The sequence below is a fragment of the Maylandia zebra genome, linkage group LG3 (genome assembly GCF_041146795.1).
Source record: "Maylandia zebra isolate NMK-2024a linkage group LG3, Mzebra_GT3a, whole genome shotgun sequence".
In the NCBI taxonomy this organism is placed as follows: Eukaryota; Metazoa; Chordata; class Actinopteri; order Cichliformes; family Cichlidae; genus Maylandia; species Maylandia zebra.
Window position 1 is genome coordinate 58,895,054 of NC_135169.1, and position 21,062 is coordinate 58,916,115.

General features: G+C 42.4%; 1 protein-coding gene and 1 non-coding gene across 4 annotated transcripts in view; both read left to right on the plus strand.

Annotated features, from left to right (window-relative positions):
• LOC143416842 (protein NLRC3-like) overlaps positions 1-21,062 on the plus strand; it is a 129,664-nt gene that overhangs the window by 65,512 nt on the left and 43,090 nt on the right. The gene's annotated exons all lie outside the window — the stretch shown is intronic.
• LOC112433980 (uncharacterized) lies at positions 15,587-18,488 on the plus strand. Of its 2 annotated transcripts, XR_013097106.1 has the most exons (4): positions 15,587-15,659; positions 15,751-15,825; positions 15,977-16,052; positions 17,274-18,483. It is a non-coding gene; the product is annotated as an uncharacterized LOC112433980 (transcript). The 2 variants fall into 2 exon arrangements; XR_013097105.1 differs by having other exon boundaries at positions 15,977-18,488.

Consider the following 21,062-nt stretch of genomic DNA (forward strand, 5'->3'; position numbering starts at 1 on the left):
AGAAGAAGTGCAGATGACTGTCAGTGCTGCAGAGTGAACTGCTCTGAGAACAGCTCCACTGTCAGACACAATGTAGAGTCCAGCATCATCCCTGTGTGTCCCTCTGGATCTGACAGAGGATCATCAGTGTATCTGGACTGCTCTGCTGCTGCTCTGTCCTTCTACAGTCTCTGCACAGTCTCTGTCTGACTCTGGCTTCAGACCCTCCTGGATCAAACTCACCTGGAAAGACTTTCAAACATCACTCAATAGATTTGAATACAGAATATATTTGATATATACTGTAGATGTACTGTAGAGTTGCAGTTTGTCACTTGTAAATACAGTCTGTGAGCAGCTGTGAGCTGAAAGATCTTTCTAGAAACAGGAAATGTTTTCACTCTTCTGTTGCTTTTTCATATATTTCCACAACATTAATATTGATCCCACCTGTCTCACCTGTTTCATGCTTTTATACATAATAACAGGACACGTGTGATCTGAGCGCTGCTGTGGTTGCTGTGCTGCACGTCTTCATTTAGATAACAGAGACATCTAGTGGTTCAGAGGGAGAACTGCAGGAGGTGGAGCTGTGTTTTAGCATGGAAAACTTTTTATCTTTTAGGCGCAGATACAAATATGACAAGTATCAGTGTGAGATACAAAAGGTCACATCAGTCAGCAGAGGGAACAGTGATCACACAGCAATGTAAGAATAGAAACATAACAGTGAATCTGGACATGTATACAGATGGAAGCAAACAAACAGGATGTAACACTACATTAAAGCCACAAATGGGAAGAAAACAAACACAAAGGAAAATATATTTGATCTCAGGAATCCAAATCAGATGCTTTAGAGCAGGGGTCGGCAACCCTGGGCACGCGTGTCACAGCTGCCACGTGAAGGGTTAACTGATGGCACGACCATAGCTGGACTGGCCATCGGGCATACTGATGGTGATTTTTCGTTTTTAATGGGCCGATGATGTTTTTTTATTTTTTTGTAACGGTATAAACAATGAAAGATGGCGGATTGGCCGGATGCTGGTCGATGTGTAAAAATAAGTCAGTTGTTTGGTGGTGGCTATGGCGGAGCTTCCACAGAGGCAGCAGGTGGATGAGGGAAAGGGGAGGCAGGAGGAGCAGAGACCCGAGGCGGCTGCCGGTCCGAGTGTCAGGTGAACTGAACTTCAGGTAAGAAGTTATGACCTGCAGTCTGTCTGGGTCAGATATAAACCAAGTTTAGGTGGAGTTTATTTTCCTTGTGCTGACTTTTTACAGTCAGTTATAATAACTCCCACTCAGAGGAGACCAGAGATCACATTAACATGTGTGTCTCTGTATTAAGAAACATGACATATTGGCCCAGTTTATTTTTCTTATCATTGTTGTGAGGAGACCATAAATAGCATTTGTATTTTCTGTTGTACAGTTCATTTGCTGTTATGGATAAAAAGTCTTTCTTTGTTTCAAAATAGCTGATAAATATTCGCTGATAGCTGCAAACATCTGCGCACAAATATAATCCTATGAAGTGGTTCTATATAGTGTGTGATTTATTGCTAATGCAATCATATGGCACATTGACTTCTGAGGAAATGTTAGATGCACTCATCATCAGAAAGGTGTCCGACCTAAACCAGGGGGTTTAGAGCATCATAGAGTTTTTGTGGTTTGTTTTCTTTAAGTCATTTCACAGATTTTCTCTATAATTTCAATTCCTTGAATAAAACAACAAACTTAGGGGATGATTTTGTAATCCGACGTTATGTATGAAAGATTTGACTAAACATAAAACAATCTTCCAACTCAGTCATCATTCTTATCTTGTGAAATCAAACCAAACGTTCTGTTGTCTCTAAATCAGGGATTGATGAAATCTTTGGTTGCATCCATTTATGAACATGTTCTCATTCATATTAAATCGTAGTCTAAGTCCTTCTTTAGAGGGATAAATGTCATTCATTATCTTCAAATGTGTTTCTGTTGTTTTGGGGGGAAGTTTGAAGTCCATTGTTCAAAGTCTGTTAATGAAACTTTATGAAGTTTATGTAGGATGTTTTTCCTATTTTGTATTTGTTTGAATTATGATGTATTTCTGACTCTTGCTGCCATGATGCCAGGTCTCTCTTGAAAACAACATTTTTAATCTCAATTAAATTTTCACCTGGAGAAATAAAGATGATAATAATAATTTTGTCTTCAGGGAATCATTTCTCTGTAAAACAGCTTCTTCTGAAACTCTTGTTACATTTCTTGTTTATTGTTTGCTGGTTGTAGAAAAATGTCATCGTCTCTGTGTGAACTTAAACTCTACATGTGGTGTCAGCTATAAACGAGCTCTAGAGTCTAATAACGATGCTTTTATTATTGTCTGGTATCCAACCTAACCCTGGGCCTCTGGCTGAATGTGAAACACCAGCAGATGTTAAAAACTGTCTGGGTTACACGTGCATCACGTCGTGTGCTTCCTGACATGGATATGATTGGAATCTGGGCCTGTTCAAGCGGTGCTGGTATCGTTGTTGTTTCTGAGACTTTCCAAATCTTTACTGGATAAAAACGTAGCAACTGATGGATTTAACATTTAGCTCTCAGACTGTCCCAGAAAAGGCGGAGGTCTGGAAGTTTATGTGAAGCTCTGTCTTGCTGCTCAAGTCTTGTTCTCTCCATCTGCACCTCAGCCATTTGAAATCTTGGCCTTAACTATTGATCTGTTTGGAAATCAGACTGTTGTTGGCTGCTATCAGCCTCCACCTGCTTCCCCCAGCACATCACCGTCTCTGGTTCAACTTTTATCTGAGCTGCATTTTAATGACGTCTTTCAGATGGATGATTTTCATTGGGACTGGCTTTCTTCTGTGTCTGATGATTTTAAGGCACGCTGCTTGTTTTAAAACTGACTCAAATTATTTAAAGCCTCACACGCCTTGATCCTAAACACCCAGATAAATCTGCTCTTATTGACCTTTTTTAACTAATATGCTGCGTAAGTTTTCCACATCTGCAGTTTTTGCCAACGACCTGAGTGATCACTGCGTAGTTGGTGCTGTGAGAAACACTCTCACGCTCCGAGCCCGCATCAGTTTGAACTGGGGTCGTATTAAACAGGCTGACAATGTCAGTTTGGGAACATTTACAGGAGAGTTGTGTCTACTTTGTGGACAGACACGCCCCTTTTTGCCAGGTCAGGGTGAAAGGTCGGGACAGGCCTGGTTTGGTTCAGTACCGGCCGATCTCCTACATGAGAGAAACCAGGCCTGGGCAGGAAGTCTGGCTCTGATGCTGATTGGCTACGTTTTCATTAGCTGTGTAATCGGATTACTGCCTCCATCATCAAGATGTAACTATTTTTTACTTTAACGACTGACAGTCCAAACGACCGTAGGAGGTTTTGGCAAACTATAAAGTGTCTCTGCCAGCTGTGACTCCTCAGAGCTTCCTCCTCACTTAAATATCGACTCCACTCCTGTGTCAGACAAAACTGAAATGTTGCTTTAACAAACACTTTGTTGCTTCTTGCTCTTTGTTCAGCACAGTATCTGATGGTAAACCTCTTGCACACAACTCTGCTCGTAGTTCCTGCTTACTGATACCTTTTCCTTCACACCTGTCACAGTAGAAGAGGTTTGTAAGGCTTTGAATAGCCCCAACACCAGAAACTCGTCCTCACAATCGTTCTCCTTCCTTCTTGCACTTGGCTGCAAATATCATAGCTGAGCCAGTGTCTTATATTTTTAATCTTTCTCTACAACAGAAGAACACCACTATACTCTGTGTTCTCTGGTTAACTGGTCCTCATTGGTCTTACACAGGATGGTCCATTAGTATCATTTTATCTATCAATCTGTTTCTGGGTTACTGCCTCCTATTCATCAGAGTACATGTTAGGCAAACAGTTTAGTCACAGCCTGCAGTCTCAGGACATCATTACATCCACTGTTCCATCAGTTCATGCAGAGCTTGGGAAGAAGGCGTTCTCCTTTTCTGCTCCGTCTTCATGGAAAACATAACCGAAGGATTTAAGGCTCTCCGTTGATTTCACTTGCAGACTTCAAAAGACGTACACATGTTTTTGTGAAACCATCTCTGGGAACTTGTTCTCGTTTTTAATGTGACTGAGTACATTACACAAACTTTTCTCTTATTGTTGTAATTTTAATATGTGTGTCTGGAACAGGTCTCTCTTGTAAATGAGACATTGAGTCTCAATGAGCCGACCTGTATAAATAAAGCTTCAATTACAAAGTCCTTTGTATAAAAGCTCCTTCAGCTGCCAGTGGGACGTGCTGTGGCTCTATCGGTTGCAGAGCCTTTATATTGTTAGTTAGAAACTACAAATATAATGGCTCACTGTATTTCAGAATCAGAGAAACTTTATTAATCCAGGAGGGAAACTGAGTTGTCATAGCAGCAAATATACAAGAAACAACAAGCACTCATATAAAGTGAGTGTAGAAACAGAGTTATGATAAATAAATATTCAGATAAATAATATCAATATATAATATAAATAATCTATAATCCAGTTTTGAGTTCCCTCCCCAGACACCTTAACGCCCACTCACATCCTGGGCCATCTGACCTCAGGAAATCACATGATAGGGTGGGGCCAGGTTTCACAATGAGCTCACCCGAAACCCTGGCTGATTAGGACCCCCACCCGCTTTCACACCTTGGCTCATGTGATTAGGTAGAGGATCATCAGGGGGTCCTTTGTCCCTCTTTGGGGGGAAACTCCCACTGGGTTTAAATCTGGGACTCCCCACCAACTGACCCTTAGAACTGAAGAAGCTTCTCAGATGAGAGGTGAAACATCTTCAAGCAACTCAAAGAAGTCCAGACGCTTTTCTTTGCAAGCTCCTTAGTCTACAATGACCTGGATGACTGAGAACCGTCACAGACAACTCAGTCCCATATTTTAGGTTATTCTGAATAAATCGTTCATGCCCTCTCTTTGGAAAGAAGCTGTTGTGGTTCCTGGTCCTAAATCTAGTCGTCCAAAAGTTCTAAACGACTTCAGGCCTGCTGCCCTCACCTCAGTCTTTGAAAAAATCATCAGAAATGTGATTATGGAAGACACTGAACTTCAGCTTGATTCAATGCAGATTGCACATGAGCCCAATAGAGGAGTGGAGGACGCGCTTTTGATTCTACTTCACCTGATTGTCAAACATGTAGAGAGTAAAGGACTTCAGTTCATCGATTTCTCTGCTTCTTTCAATAACACAGCCCCAGATTTGAATCAAAAGACTTTTAGAACAGTTTGAAATCCGGACAAACCTGAGCAAGTGCAGTCATATAAATATCTTGATGACAAATGCTATTATTTTTCTGTAAAGCAAATTGACCTAAAAGTAAAGTAACCTTGATATGTCAGGATGTAGATGTCCCACCCAACAACGTCACCCAGCCCTGAAACATCGGTACTGTTCAAGGCAGCATTGCTGTCCACACGTCCATCAGAGTGTTTCTTTGGACTTCATGGTGTTGCTGCTCCCAGTATTCTCTGAGACAACCTCTGAGGCCGTCACAGAGCAGCTGTATTTGTACTGACATTACATTACACACAGGTGCACTCTATTTAGTCATTAGCACTCATCAGGCAATGTCTATGGGCAACTGACTGCACTCAGACCAAAGGGGGCTGAATAATAATGCACATAACAATTCTCTTCACTCTGCTGACAAGAGATTCAACCCCCACTATGAGCACCTTCTAAAGAGCACCATTGAAAGTATCCTCACCAACTGCATCACTGTGTGGTATGACTCCTGCACTGGGTCCTGCAGGAAAAATATGACAACGGGTAGTGAGAGCAGTGGAGAGGATTGCAGGGTCCTCTCTTGCCTCCCTCCCCAGGAGATCTACTGTGCCTGCCTCATTCGAAAGGTCCTCTTCATTACAGGTGACTCCACTCATCTCTTCAACAGCGTCTTCAGTTTGCTGCCATCAGGAAGGATACTGAAGAGACCTTTTGACCTTTACATTTTCGTTAATATCTTTAAAACAGAAGCAGCAGAAACGAGAATTTTAGCAGCACAAACCAGCACAAGCGTAGCACAGTTGATTGACACCAGTTTTGTTTGATTTAATTAATGTGGGGGGGGGGGGGGCTGGTTGACCTCTGGGGACCTCTAGAAATTTTCTTGAATATCTTTAAAATGATAGCAGCACAAACAAAAATTTTTACAGCACAAACGTAGCATAAACGTTTGATACCACTTTTGTTGGATTTGAAGAAGGTGGGGGGTCGCGGGAAAAACCAGCAAAAGAACTCGAGCAGCCGGGCTATGTAAAAGGTGTAGGGGGGCATGTTTGCGGTCACGTCCAGCGGGTGTGTGGGCTGTTTGAGTCATCTGTTACCAGGCAAACTCCAATGCAGCAGGCTGCTGAACACACACAGGCCTCCTGCATCCTCCTCTTCAGCTCTGCTTGCCCGATATCGTGACCTAAGCAGGGTCGGGCCTGGTCAGTACTTGGATGGGAGACCGCCTGGGAAAACCAGGTGCTGTTAGCTTTTGCACTTCCACACACAAACTGCAGAGGGCACTTCTGCTCCTGCTTGTGCTTAGAGGCATGAGAAGTTAACATTTATGGGTGATAAAATCCTTTTTCTATATTTTTAACATGAGAATATCAGTTTTCCATCTTGTGTTCCAGAGTAATCGGACAAAAGACAAACGTAGAACAAGGAAAAAAGAGGCCAAGTGTCTCACCTATAAAACAAAATGACTGTTTTCTGAATAGTCTCACACAGATAAACATTTGCAGGGAATACCTTTTCCTTCAAAACAAACGTCACAGACTGTGTTTTTCTTTACTGATTGTATTTGAGTAGAAACTCAGATTAAAATGGCATCAGTGCTCATAAAATGATTTAACTGTAAAAGTAGGTGTAGTGGATCACTTTGCATAGATCTAGATAAAAGTGCTGTAAGCAAAGACTACAGTGGTCATTGAGCAGCTGTTCCTATAATGTGAATCTGGGATAAAGGCACAGATTATTTGTTTGCCTTTGTTTCCTGGTTCTTTCTTTCTTATCCAAATGGAAAAAGAGAGCATAAAAGTACTGTTTACAAGCAGCTTATCTATCTCATTGTGCCCACTATCATAAAATCTTGGTTGACTGAGCACTGAGCCATCTACCACTCGAAATTGAACCTGTGTGGGACAACAACAAAGTCCAGTATACTAAGTTTCAGTAATGTGCAGTTTTTTCTGTGGAAGATGTAAATCTAAATAGATGTCCTATTGTATGCATAATATACCACTGAACTTTATAAAACAACTTCTAAAAGCAAATTTCGATTTATTTTAGATTTTCTCAAATCCAAACAGTGCTAAAAGCATGCACACAGTCAAATATTTTTCATACGAGGTGCTGAAGGTTCTGCAATGTTCTGTCAGTGCGCCCCAGGGCAGCTGTGGCTACAATGTAGCTGCCATCACCAGTGTGTGAATGTGTGAATGATGTATCTGTGGCTTTTTGTCACACTTGGAAACCACGGTGTTGTGCAGCTATTTGCCTTGTTGCAGGGTTTTTAAAAAACTGCAGTTTTGATTTTAGTGAAAGACACCGTCTCATGACTCATTGAGTGCTGCGACTGACGAGCCAATCCGTGGCCTGCAGTCTGACGATGTCACATTTCCTGACTGCTTGGAACCCCGACTAAGTCGTCCTGTAGCCCACATCATAATGTTTCCATCTCTCTGCTTGACTGCGGGGATGCTACTTTTTGCATCACACTCCTATTTCAAAAGGTCAGTTAAAGCCACATAATTGGAATTTGGTTTCATCTCCCCACAGCACTTTCTCCAAAGTCTTCCCTGAATCATTTAGATGTTCACTGGCACTTGAGATGGGCCTATACATGTTTCTCCTTGAACAGGTAGCTACCCTATGTTAGCCTAGCTTTCTATCACTGATGCTCTGTGTGTATTGTTATGGTTCAAAATATGGGGATGGAGACAAGAGACAAGAGAAAAAACCACAATAACAACACTGGTCCGGCCGGGTTAAGTCAAACGATGATTTTAATGATCACACGCGTGGGAGATGGACAATTTTATCCCACAACTTAGACATTCACATTACTCACACCCTCATTGCACATACATATAGGATCTTGGGGGTGGGCACGATACACGGAGTCCAAGTTACCATCAGGGTGTACACCTCACCCCTGGCATCGTTGCCCACCTCTCAATTTTAAATACACGTAGACATTGAGGGCTATCCGGAGGGACTATGCGCTTACCTGCTGCTCTCTGGCAGGTAGCTCCATGCCCTCCTGGGTTTTAATTACACCTTAGAACACACATGCATCAACACTACAATGAGCGGGTGGAGGGAGGTTTGGAGTCTTCTCTCACCCCCATCCTCTGCGGCCTGCTGGAGCGGGGGGGCTAGGAGGAGTTGGCCGTCCGGCTGCGGTCTGGGGTGTGGGGCCTCCCTGCTGCTGCGGAGTCGGGGCGGTCTGCCTCTCCCCACCGCAGGGAAAAGGGTAACACTACCTGGGTCTGGGTGCAGTTCCCCCCTCCAGGGGCAAGGGTACCTAGACCCAGTTCGTAGAGTACGCTTGGGGAGTGTGATCGTGTATACAGCGTCTCTTTATGTCTGTCTCCACGTCGGTTGAGTGTGGAGTAAGTGCATATGAGAGCATGAGGGTGGGAATGGATGTTTGTGTCTGTGTGTGCCTGTATGTCTGTGTCTATATGTCAGGTTGGGTATCAGACGCCACCTCTCTGGGGACATCTCAGGCCCTCCAAGGTTTGGAGGCCTATCTCCCCCCACCACCACTTCCCCTGCCGGTGGCGGACTCCCTCAGGTGTCGGTGCGTTGGTGGTTCTTTGTGTCTGGGGGTGGGCGTCCGGGTACACACCGGCTCACTCCTTGGCGGCCGCTTGTCGGGGCCTGGAGCCTGGGGCACTTCGGAGGTGGGGTGCCCCCGGCCTCTCGGCCTGGGGCTTGGTCACTCAGGCACAGCTGGCTGCTGGCGGAGCTCACGGGCGCGTCACTGCAACTCCCCTTGGCTTCTGCTCTGCGGCTGCTGAATGAGCCCTCATCTGGGACTCTCCTCAGCTCTTACTGGGACAGTGGCGCGGCTGCCCCTCTGTGGGTCTTCCTTGGTGTCTTGTGTTCTGGGGGCCTCTGGATGTCTCGAGTTTTGATCTCCTTCATACCTGCTTCATGCCCTGGAGGACGGGGCTGTGCCCCCCCCCCCCCCCCCCCCACACACACACACACACACACACATACACACTCCCTAGCAGATCGTTACATGGAGAAACCTTTGGAATACAAGCATGCTGATCCACGCAGGTATGCACACAGGTGTACACACGGGTATTCACAGACGCGGACTACAGCTTTCTTGGCTGCTGCCTCAAAGCACATTGTGCGCTGTCTATCTTGCGTGCTGCACAATATCGTTTATTATTTAGTAACTATTGATATCTACTGCTAGCTAGTTTATTGTGATGGTGCTTTTTTTTTCTTATTATGTTGCTCTTTGTTGTTTGCTTTCTCTTCTGTTTTTTTTTTCTCCATACAGGTGACCCAGGAGTTTTGGTTTTTTTTTCTCTCTTCCCCCCCTTCTCACCGTCTCTTCTCCCCTTTGGTTTTCTTTCTCTCCCTCTCTTTCTTTCATTCTTTCTCCCTGTCCTATCCCACAGTCATGTCTGTCCCGTTTGTAGCAACTGAAAATAAAATAAATTCATAATTATAATAAAGGTCAATCAAATGGACCAATATGGCAAGGCCATGATGATCCACTTGGTAAAATAAATCCTCTTGGCATCTTTCTTGGCCTTAAGACAACAATTCTGATGGCTAAAGATCCAAACGGGACACAAAAGAAAAAAGAATCTTTTATTCTGGATAAAACAGGGAGCCAATAAATGTTCTGTTTCTAGTCCCTGTCAGGACTCTCGCTGCAGCATGTTGCTCAGAGCAGTCTGGAATTGATTTTTGACTAAATAATTAAAACTAATAATAATATATTACTATATTATATTACTAACAAATCCAGGACACCCCTGTTGATCCAGCAGCTCTTAATGAAGTTTGAAATAAGAATCGTGGTGAGTTCATTAGAAACATTTCACTTTTCTTTTTTAAATCAGTCATTACTGGAATCATCTGAAGTGCAAAAACAGTGGGATTATATATGAGAAGGACGGACTCAAAGACTGTCGTGTATCACATATATATTACATCGATGTCCAAAATCAATGCATCATTAATGAAACTGAAACAAAAGTACTGAATTTCATGTGGAAGACCAAACCTCAGCATTCAGGAAAGTCTTATACAGGAGCAAAGATAATGGACGTTACCCGGAGTTTTCCACTGTGAAACCAGGAATAACAGCTTAAAAATGTTTCTGTGATCTAAATCATTGTCAGCCTGGCAGGCAAATAGCGTGGACACCAAAGTTTGTGAACGTGAAAACCTGAGAACAAAGACATGTAGGATTTTAAATCGGTACTGTTAAGGTTCAAAATACTGGGGATGGAGACAAGAGAAAAATCACAATAACAACACTGGTCCGGTCGGGTTGAGTCAAACGATGATGATCACACGCGTGGGAGATGGACACTGATGCAGACAGCCTCAGATCTCAAAATGGTGGAGCATTGCTCAAACTCTTATAGCCTCTGGTGCCTCCACCTTATCATAAAAGCCTAAACATTCACATGCTTTTCTCTCACACGGCGCCTAAGCTACGACCTTGGCTCCCCGTTTATCTGCTCCTGCTGAGTTGGGGCAGAAAACTCCAGCATGCTCTGTTCTCTTCTAATCAGACAAATAAGGCGATGACTTTCTGCAGCAGTATTATGCATCATAAAACAATATCATTCATCCACAATAAATCAGCAGTCTAATGTAATGCAAATCAGTTTAACTAATGCAATAGTTGTCAGCTTCTTCTAATTCAGGAGAATAATGCAAACTAAAACTACATAATAATTCACAATCTTTAGTTAGGGGTATAACATGGCATAAAATAATATTATAATCTAACAGTATGCTGCTGCCTCTCTCTCATGTTACTTAAAAAAATTAACCCCACAGCTTCAATAACCGTATCTAAAAATCTCTCAGTGAAAGTTACGGTTGTAGGTTTGGAAACATTTTGGGGTAGCCAGTGTTAAATAGAGACAGGGCCACATTCTTTATCTAGTCATTGTAATGAAAGAAGCACATTAAAAACTATATGAGAGTTTGCTTTTAACAAGCATGTAATGACTCTACTTAGTTTAGGTAGTCTTAGGGAGTCAAACTGAAAGTAGCATTTTGTGGATGTTTTCCCTGCTGCCCGATCCCATCAGTCTCTTAAAGCATCATTTCTTATGCGCCCTGGTGTGACAGTGGTTTCATGGCGCTACAGGTTACCTGAGCACATCAGGTATATTACGGTTGAAAACGAGTGCCCGGCCTTCCAGTGGGTGTTCGACCCCTCGTGCACAGCTCAGGAGTCTAAACGACCCAGCAGTTATGGACATGTGTGTTTTTGGTGTGCTGTCCCTCGTTCTCCCTGCTTGCAGGTATATCTGTGTGTGTGTGTGGATGCCGGAGTTTCTGAGAGCACCTGTTTACAGGCACCTTCAGGCCTGGTGGGTATGGCCCTGCCAGGTGGTTGGCCACACTTGAAGACCATCACACAGCTGATCAAGCCTTGTCAGAGGAGCTACTTAAGAATGCGGTGGCGCTCTCTCTGACGCTGGATCATTGCGTGACTTCACGTTAGTCTCTCGGCCAGTCAGTATGGATAGTCTGCCGCATTGTATGTGTCTTACGGCTGCCTGTTTGTTATCTCCCCAGGAGAAGCGTGGAGACGAGAGGGCAGCGAGCACGGGGTGCTCAGACACTGAGGAGCGGAGACAAGGAACACTAGCACTGGGAAGAGGACATTTCACGGGAGTCGGGAACGCACTGCGGATTTATTGTTATTTTCCATTCACTGTAAATAAACGCACTGCTTGCATTCAGAGCTCCGTGCCTGGCTCCTCCTTCCTCACATCCCCACGGTTGACGCTGGCCAACCGTGACAAATAGCTTTTCTTAGATTCATTATTAGTTCAACATTGACAAATAGTAGTTGACTAATATCAGGAGCCAAAAAGAAAACAAAAAACAAACTAAATAAATATTTCAGACGCTGAAAATAAATTATTACGGTTGTTTAAATTTGCTGTCAGCAAGTTAGGTCTAATGCATGTAGTCAATCTAATGAATCAATATTACATGTAAAAAGTACAGAACTGAAAATGAAACTAAAATATAACGGTAAATGAACTGGTTCTTGTATAAAACCTTTCTACTCTCTACAACTTGCCTCATTCATGCACTCACTTTTTTCTATGCTTTTTCTCTGTAAGTGCTTTCTATCTAACATTAATACGCATTCATCCTCCCGATGGATGCATCGGAGAGCAACTTGGGGTTAGCGTCTTGCCCAAGGATATTTGGCATGCAGGCTGGAGCAGGCGGGGATTGAACCAGCAACTTTCTGATTAGTAGGTTTCCTGCTCTACCTGAGCTACAGACACCCCAATTTGTGGTGCTCTGGAAACAACACGTTCTCATCCCAACAGGTAACGATGCTATGTGACAAATCATCGGTATGTGTAAATGTGTTTTTTGTTCTAATCATGAATCGCTTTGTAAAACAAGACCTGATAGGGTTAAGGTTAAAGTTATGGTTAGAGTTAATGTTAGGGATAGGGCTGGAATGGACGGCTGGAGCCTCTCCTCCAAGTGTGTGTTACTGCCGCCATCAGCATTCTGTTGTATTCTGTTGTCTGCTTTTCTCTGTAAGCGCTTCGAGCCTGTACTTTTTTGCTTTAGCTGAGTAATGAAGTTGAATCAGTACTTTAACTTTCACTGGAACAATAGTATTTTTACTTCTACTTAAGTGGAGAATGTCTGATCTTTTGCCAACTCTGGCTGTCTCTCAGTCTTGGAATACCCACTTGTTGTCCAGCGGTGTCCTGGGAATATGGGGACTAGACAGACTGGGGAAACAATGGGAGGAGACACAAAGATGGAATCACTTTTACCATCTTTTATGTATTTGCTGGTCGTCTTATTTCTTCTATTTTGCAAGCACAGTGTTGCAATCATTGTCTTTGTGGTACAATGACACAGGTAGAATGCAGGTGTTTTCATGTAACACGATGCCAGAAAGATGAGTAATGTGTTTTGAAGAGAAGATAAAACATCATGTTTGAACAAAGATAAGCAGCAGACACGTCTGTGTGTGAGTTGTTCAGGTTCAGTAAGAAGGTAATATGTCTGCAGAATTTGTAATTCTTATGAAGATATTGCTTGTACAATAAATAAAATCCCTTTAACTTCTTCTGGAGAGTGTCTTTATATATTTAGTCATTTTGGGGCGATCCTTTATTTAGTAGTAACTCTAGTCGGGGATATATATCAGAGTTTACTTTCAGATATGAGCATTGTGTTTCCTGTGGATGAATGAATGAATTATTTATTTATGTAATTTTTGAAAGACTGGCTCATGTAAAATCTCTGAAAGTATGACAAAGCTCTCCTGTTACACTTTATGGACACCTGAGCGTCACCATGAGGGCCTGTCTTTATTCACTTTATTCACTGAAATCCACTTTTATAATGAATTCACAGTAATCACTGACACCTTCAGAGCATTACATTCATTAAAGACGTCTTCTACACCTACTCTTCCAGACGACCGACACATACTTCAACCACTGCAGGTTAACCAGCCACTCATCAGTAAAGCAAAAACTAAATGTAAATGTCCTCATGTGGAAAAGACTGAAACACAACTCCCATATATCACTAATGTAACAGATCCATTTAGGGAGAGTGAGAACACTAGGCTGGATGTGTTTTAATGCAGGAACATTCATCATGTCTTCAGTTCAACAAATCATTTACATTGAATATGTGAGCTGGATGGTTACACGACACAATGTGATTGTCAACAATAACTGCAATGAACGCTGGTTTGAGGGCGGAGTCAAGGAGGCCATTTACGTGAAAAGGGAAAGACCCTCTCTGAATCAAGGAGGGGGCCTAAGGGTACATCTGTCACCATCTTACAATGCTGTGATTGCAGCCGTTCTCCAACTCTCTGTGAATGGTACTCAGGACCATTGATCAGTGGTTGTTGATCAATGGTCATGAGAATTTGCATAATCATGATTAAGGAACTGACCTCCCAGCCCATTGTTCCTTCAGTCGGCTGGTTTCTCTGACTGAAAACGCTACGTCCAGAAGAACAGAATCAACTTTTGGAGATTTACTTCCCTGATGATTGAGCACGCATCAAGACCTTTTAATCAGGCCAACAAATATCTTGTACTCAATTTTAGCAGCAGCCATTGTGACACTGATGATAAAACTTGTGTAAAAGTGCGAAGCTGTAAAAAAGTAATTATAAAAAAGCGTTTTTGTAGCTGAATGTTACTGGATAGCTGTTTCATCTGTAACACATCAAAATAACCTGCTAAGGTTTAATAGGCTATAAGGAACACACTCACTTCCTGAGCCCTGGGCAATAAGAGACGTTTTGTGTTTTATGATTTATTGATATGTTTGATCCTTTCTGACCTGCGTTAATGAAGCAGTCATTAGAGCACCATGTCCGCTAGAATAGTTCTGTAGTTTGATGCTTGAGTCGTTGCAGACTTGTTGAAACTCCCTCACCCGTCAAAGCAGCGTCTTTGTTATTCGCGTCCAGCAGATGGCAGTGTTTCACTGTCTGACGGCTGTCTGAAGCTTCAGCTGGATTATCCGTTTTCATGTTTGATTAGAGGTTTGTGTGTGTGTGTGTGTGTGTGTGTGGGTTTTTAGCCACGAGTTGTCCACGATAAAGCATATTGAATGGCCTGTCTAATATTGTTAGAATTCTCCTTTGGGTTAGTTTCATTACTCAATCGGGACATTTATTTGGAAAAAGAAAAAAAGAGGGAAAAAAAAGAAAAAAAGAGAAAAGAATTAAAAATAAATAAATCCTCATAGTTTACATTTACAAATATCAATACTGAATGTTACGTCCCTCTGCAGCTTCTAATCGTCTCAGTGTTTTCAGCTGGTGCTAACTGGCCACACCTAGTCAGGTGTGGATAAAAGCATACCTGAGGCAAGCTTCCCGGCAGTGCACTAGTCTTTGCCTTGGTGGCACCAGCCATTTTAGCCAACCTGGTTTTCCATTTTAGGATGAAACCTCTTCTCACCCACACTCTGCTATTCATCTCTGTTTTTATGTTGCGGCTTTTGAGCCGGGTCGTAACATGAGTATAATCACACTGGAAGTACCAGCATCAGGAATGTGGCTTCTTCTTTTTGGATCTATAATATTTAGTCTGGTTAGTTATTGTTACTGTAACCAGTGCAAAATCTGCTCTGATGACTCAACGTTAATGTTTGAGCCCCTGAGCGCTAAAAGAAGTGTTTTGTAAAGTATTAAAACTACCTTTAATGGAAGGAAAAACGGATCACTGCTTCCTATAAGAGTTGGTTTTCTCTGTGTGTGTAGCCACTCTGTGCCTGGTGGACTTGGCTGGCAGTGAGCGAATGGTGAAGAGCCAGTCTCAGGGTGACCATTTCAAAGAGATGACCGCCATCAACAGCTCACTGTCCAACCTGGGCGTCGTTATCGCCGCTCTGGCCAAAAAGGTCTGCAGCTGCAGTTTCTGTAGTCTTAGATGTCACACCTGCTTTCTTTACATTTACAGTATTAATGATTTTTTTGGCCTTTGTGTTCCAGGAGACTTACGTAGCTTACAGGAACTCGAAGCTCACGTACCTCCTTCAGGGATGTTTGGGGGGGAAACGGCAAAACGTGAGTTTGTTGACATCACAAATCTTTATAATGACGACACATAAAACTGAAGGAATTTATCCCCAAAAAATATTTAACAGCGTTTGATCTCATCACTTCAGATTGTGACTGTTTATTCTTTGGCACTAATTTTGGATGTCTTTATTTGCAGCTTGATGTTTGTTAACATTGCTCCGGAGCCCGACAGCTTTGGGGAAACTCTGAACTCATTGAGGTTTGCCAGCAAGGTCAGTGCAGTCTTGTTTCCAGTGTTCATTGGACAGAGTACATTAATGATGTCCTTACATCAGCTGTTTATGGTAAACCAAAGCCATACTCCATATCCATTTTAATACCTTGGTGTGTAATTCATACTCACATTTTGTCTGAAGAGTAGGGATGTTCCTGGCGTCTTATTTACTAGTCGACTAATCGAGGGGGAAATAATTAGACTAACCAACTAATGTAAAACTAAGGAACATTCAGATATTGAGTTGATTTTCAGAACTGATTAATAGAAACTGTCAAACTAGACGCAGAGGTATCTTAAACCATTTATCACATTCTGTTAAATACAAATGAAAATGCGTTACTACAAAAGATGTTCTATTAAAATATGACAATCATTTGAGAATCTAAAAGTACGTCTAAGTGTGGCGAGAATGATTCAGGTAATACATTATACAGCCGTTTTCTAGTCAGGTTGTGGGGGCAGCAGGAAGGACTACTCCTGACCACAGCTGATAGATGTAAACTGGCTAGCATGACCAAGGATGCTGGGGCCTCCTACTGGTAGGACGTGCCCAGCTGGAACAGCCTCCTGGCCAAGGTGGCTGTCACCTTTTGATGTGAAGGAGTAGTGACTCTACTCTGAGCCCCTCCCCCATTGACTTAACTGCTCTCCTAAAGGAGAGGTTTTCCACCTCTCAGGAAACTAATTTCCTCTGCGTGTATCTGCGATCTCAGTGTTAACAAGAAGATCAGGGTAGATTAATAGATTTATGGCGTTTCTCAACAACAGTGCACCATCTGGTGGTAGATCGCTGCCTAACATTTAGAACACAATGTACCAGCATTGGGCATCAATTAAAATGTTAACAATTAGATTGAACGACTGGTAAGTCTGATACAGACTAGTGACAATTAGTCGACTAGTCACATAAATCCCTGAGAGCCCACAGAAGTGGCCTGCACCATGTGCGTGGCTTGCTTTGCAGTTTAACCACCAAAACACTCGTCTGCAGTGGAATTTCTTTGAGCTAATCGATTCATTTATTTCATTTCTTCTTCTAATTAATGTGGAAAATGGTGGCAAAGGTGGCTGAAATGAGTGATTCCTAGAGTTACATGTCAGTTTACAGCATAGGGATTAAGTTTACAGTATAAATACCACTGAATTGTACAAGGATTTGAAGTTTCACTGTAACTTTAACATTTTTGACAATTTTGTTTTGTTTTCTCCCCCACAGGTGAACGACTGCGTCATCAGGACAGCGACTGCCAACAAAAAGTAGAAATTATTAAAAAAAAAAAACCCCTGAGTTTTCTACTTTTTAGGTTCATCTCAGGTTTCCACGCTGAGTTGGTCATGACAGTTGCCATGTGTGATGGCATGCCACACATGGTAAGCTCCACACCTCACCACCCGTTGATTCACTTTAGTTTAATTTACAGTCACTACTTTAAAATATTCCATTTATTGTTCAATATCGTTTCTTTATTAAATGTATTCATTTTTCCATCACACCTTCCAATGTTTATATGGCGTGCACACATATTAACCTTGCAAGGTCAAAGCTCTGTTTTATGTTATATTAATACATCTTTGTTTGAGTTACCTGGGGGTTGGTGTCTCCTCCTGTCTGGCAAAGGGCTGGGAGACCTGAAGTACTACTGACAGCCTAATTGGATTGCACCACATGCAGGTGAACGACTGCGTCATCAGGACAACAAAGTAGAAATTATTAAAAGAGTAACTTTTATATATGTGCGTTTAAAGCAGGGTGTCAGTTTTTTTTGTTTTTTTTCCACATATGTTGGATTATGTTTCTATATATATACTTTGTAAAGGGTATTTTAAATTAATGAAAATGAATAAATATGATTGTTTCTTTTACCTGTTTCGATGTCTGCCATATCATTAGTATGTTTCGTGGGAATTAAATGTTTATTTAACATGTACGCTATTACATTTACTCTACAAATAAAACCAAATTTAAAGGCTGTTGCATTTTATTGCCTTTTTTCTTTCCTTTTCTTAAAGTTATGAAGGCATCTTGGATGCCATTTCAGTGAGTGGGGGTTAATGCCCCACACTCTTTTCTGTCACTGCTTTGAATGCACAGACTGGTCTTAATGTTGATCTTTGTAATCTTCAGTGTTACGACCCGGCTCAAAAGCCGCAACATAAAAACAGAGATGAATAGCAGAGTGTGGGTGAGAAGAGGTTTCATCCTAAAATGGAAAACCAGGTTGGCTAAAATGGCTGGTGCCACCAAGGCAAAGACTAGTGCACTGCCGGGAAGCTTGCCTCAGGTATGCTTTTATCCACACCTGACTAGGTGTGGCCAATTAGCACCAGCTGAAAACACTGAGACGATTAGAAGCTGCAGAGGGACGTAACACCTCCTCCCTTAAAAGGGTTCCTCTAGGACCCCTAAACAAATTAAAAGTTCCTCTGAAGCAAGTTGGCATCTTTAAGCATGGATGCCCCTACATGAGGATCTGAAGTTGCCACACTGAACACACAAAAAGTAACATGTGACCAACACAAAAGAGCACAACAGTCAAACCCAAAATGATTACCAGGGCCCTGTTTCAGGAAGCCGGTTTAGTGCAAACTCTGAGTAAGTATACCCTGAGTTAACGAAAACTCTGGGTTTTCGGTTTCACAAAGCGAGTTCAGCTGCAGCCTGAGTGAGTCACTATGACGACACACTCCGTGAAGCTAACCTGCCCCCTAGCAGGTTTACTACAACTAACCCTGACTGTCTCCGCCCCTTTGTCGGAAACCTGACAGTAGGAAGTGTCGGACATGGCGTGCTCCTTCCTTGAAGAGCCAGTAGATCGTGAAGCCCAAATTCTCCGCAGAGCTCTCCGCCGGGAGAGAGTGATCAGAGCGCGTTTGGACATTTTATCATTTCCTGATGATTTTCTGTGCGAACGTTACCGTTTTTCAGCACAATCTATAATTTATTTGGATAACATCCTCAGGCCATATATTACGCATGTGACACATCGCGGACATGCTCTCAGTTCATTGCATATTATTTGTATTGCACTTCGGTTTTTTGCAAACGGGAGCTTTCTGTATAATATTGGTGACGCTGAGCACGTTTCCAAGGCTACCGTCTGTCGGGCAGTCAGGAATGTTACAGTTGCACTGAAACGTCTCCTGTACTCGTCTGTGGTGTTCCCCGGTCACAGACCCACAAGATTTATCAAAGAGGGATGCCACAAAATTGCAGGTATCAGGATGACCAAAACTTAATGTATGATGTGGTGATACTTGAACTACTACTTAAATTGCACATTTATTTTCAGGGTTCCCAGGCGTGATTGGCTGTATAGATGGCACTCACATTCCAATCATTGCTCCTTCAGTAAATGAAGGAGACTATGTGAACAGGAAGTCTTTCCACAGCATTAATGTACAGGTACATAGTTCCCTGTAGCATGTCAAACTAACAAATTATTTCATTATAGTAATGGATGCTAATTTGTGTTCTCTGCACTGTGAAGATCATATGTGATGCTGCCAACATTATCACAAATGTGGAAGCCAAGTGGCCAGGCTCTGTCCATGACTCACAAATATTCCGTGAATGTACACTGAGCACAAAATTTGGACATGGTGAGTTGAGAATACTTTAAAATATATAAAGACCAATTGCTTCAGGGACATTTGAACTGAAGTGTACCCTTCTGTCTTAGGAGAGTTCACTGGCTACTTGCTTGGTGATAGGGGGTATCCATGTTTACCCTATTTGCTTACCCCTTACCCTGACCCTGAACCGGGCCCACAGCAGCGATATAATCTGGCTAATTGCAGGACAAGAGCCAGAATTGAAATGACTATCGGAATGCTTAAGGCCCGGTTCCAGTGCCTGCAAAGACTCAGGGTCACCCCAGAAAGGGCATGTGACATTATTGTGGCATGTGTGATTCTTCACAACATTGCCACAATTAGAGGAGAACACTGTCCTTCTGAACCAAACATCAGCAGTGATCCAAACCATGAACATCCTGACCCTCCCACGGACATACAAGATGGAAGCGCAGTCAGAGACACCATATGTCACAATCATTTCTTTTGACCCATCACCTCAACATGTTGAAAGAAGAATAAACAGATTTTTTGTTCAACTGGCTTTATTGGTCGCCTGTATTTCCTGTACACAAAGTATTAAAAGATGTAAACCTCATAAAGTGTCTCTGTTGCTTCCTCCTCTGTAACAGCTGTCAATGTTTCTTCATTATTTTCCTGTAGTAAAGAAATAGACAACATTGCTGTTCTACTGTAAACTCATATAATCTGTGGAGTATTAAGAGTACTCACAACTGCATGTTGGTCTGGCTCAACAGGAGGCTGCACCAGATGCAGTACACCATCACCATCAACTGATAGAATATGAGGTTTATACAGGTCACTTATAACTTACAAGGGACCAAATGGCAATTAACAAACATATAGCACTCAGCTTACACTTCATTGTCATTATGCTCTCAAAGACAACCAAGACTGAGGGAAGGCAAAATCAGTCGGAAAATAACTTCACTACAAAATAATTCATTATGGTAAAGAGTTTATCAAATGAATGTGTCGCACTGCAAAGGTGACTGTGAAGAAAGGATGTATGCACATCATGTATTATTTTGAATTTACCTCTTATGTAGGCACTTGTGTCTTGCGGGGTTATTGACTCAGAGGATGTCCCCGCAGAGATGCCTTCGGCCACAGGGCGCCCACTGTTTTGGCTGAGGGCCAACTGCTCAGCCTCTGTGAGTGGTGGTGGTGGAGGACCCCCACCTGTTTTTCGGGCCTCCGCTTTTTTTCTGTTGGCTATAACGGGCCACATTTGAGCATACAGAGTAAGCAAATATGTACTTGTAATGTGCTCAGATAATTTCAATAAGTGCTTACAGAAAGAAAATTAATGTAGCCTCTAACTGCAATTGATTTACATCGGACAAACAGACCAAGCACTATGGCTCATAATACAATTACACCTTACCTGTTTGGACTATATTTTTATATT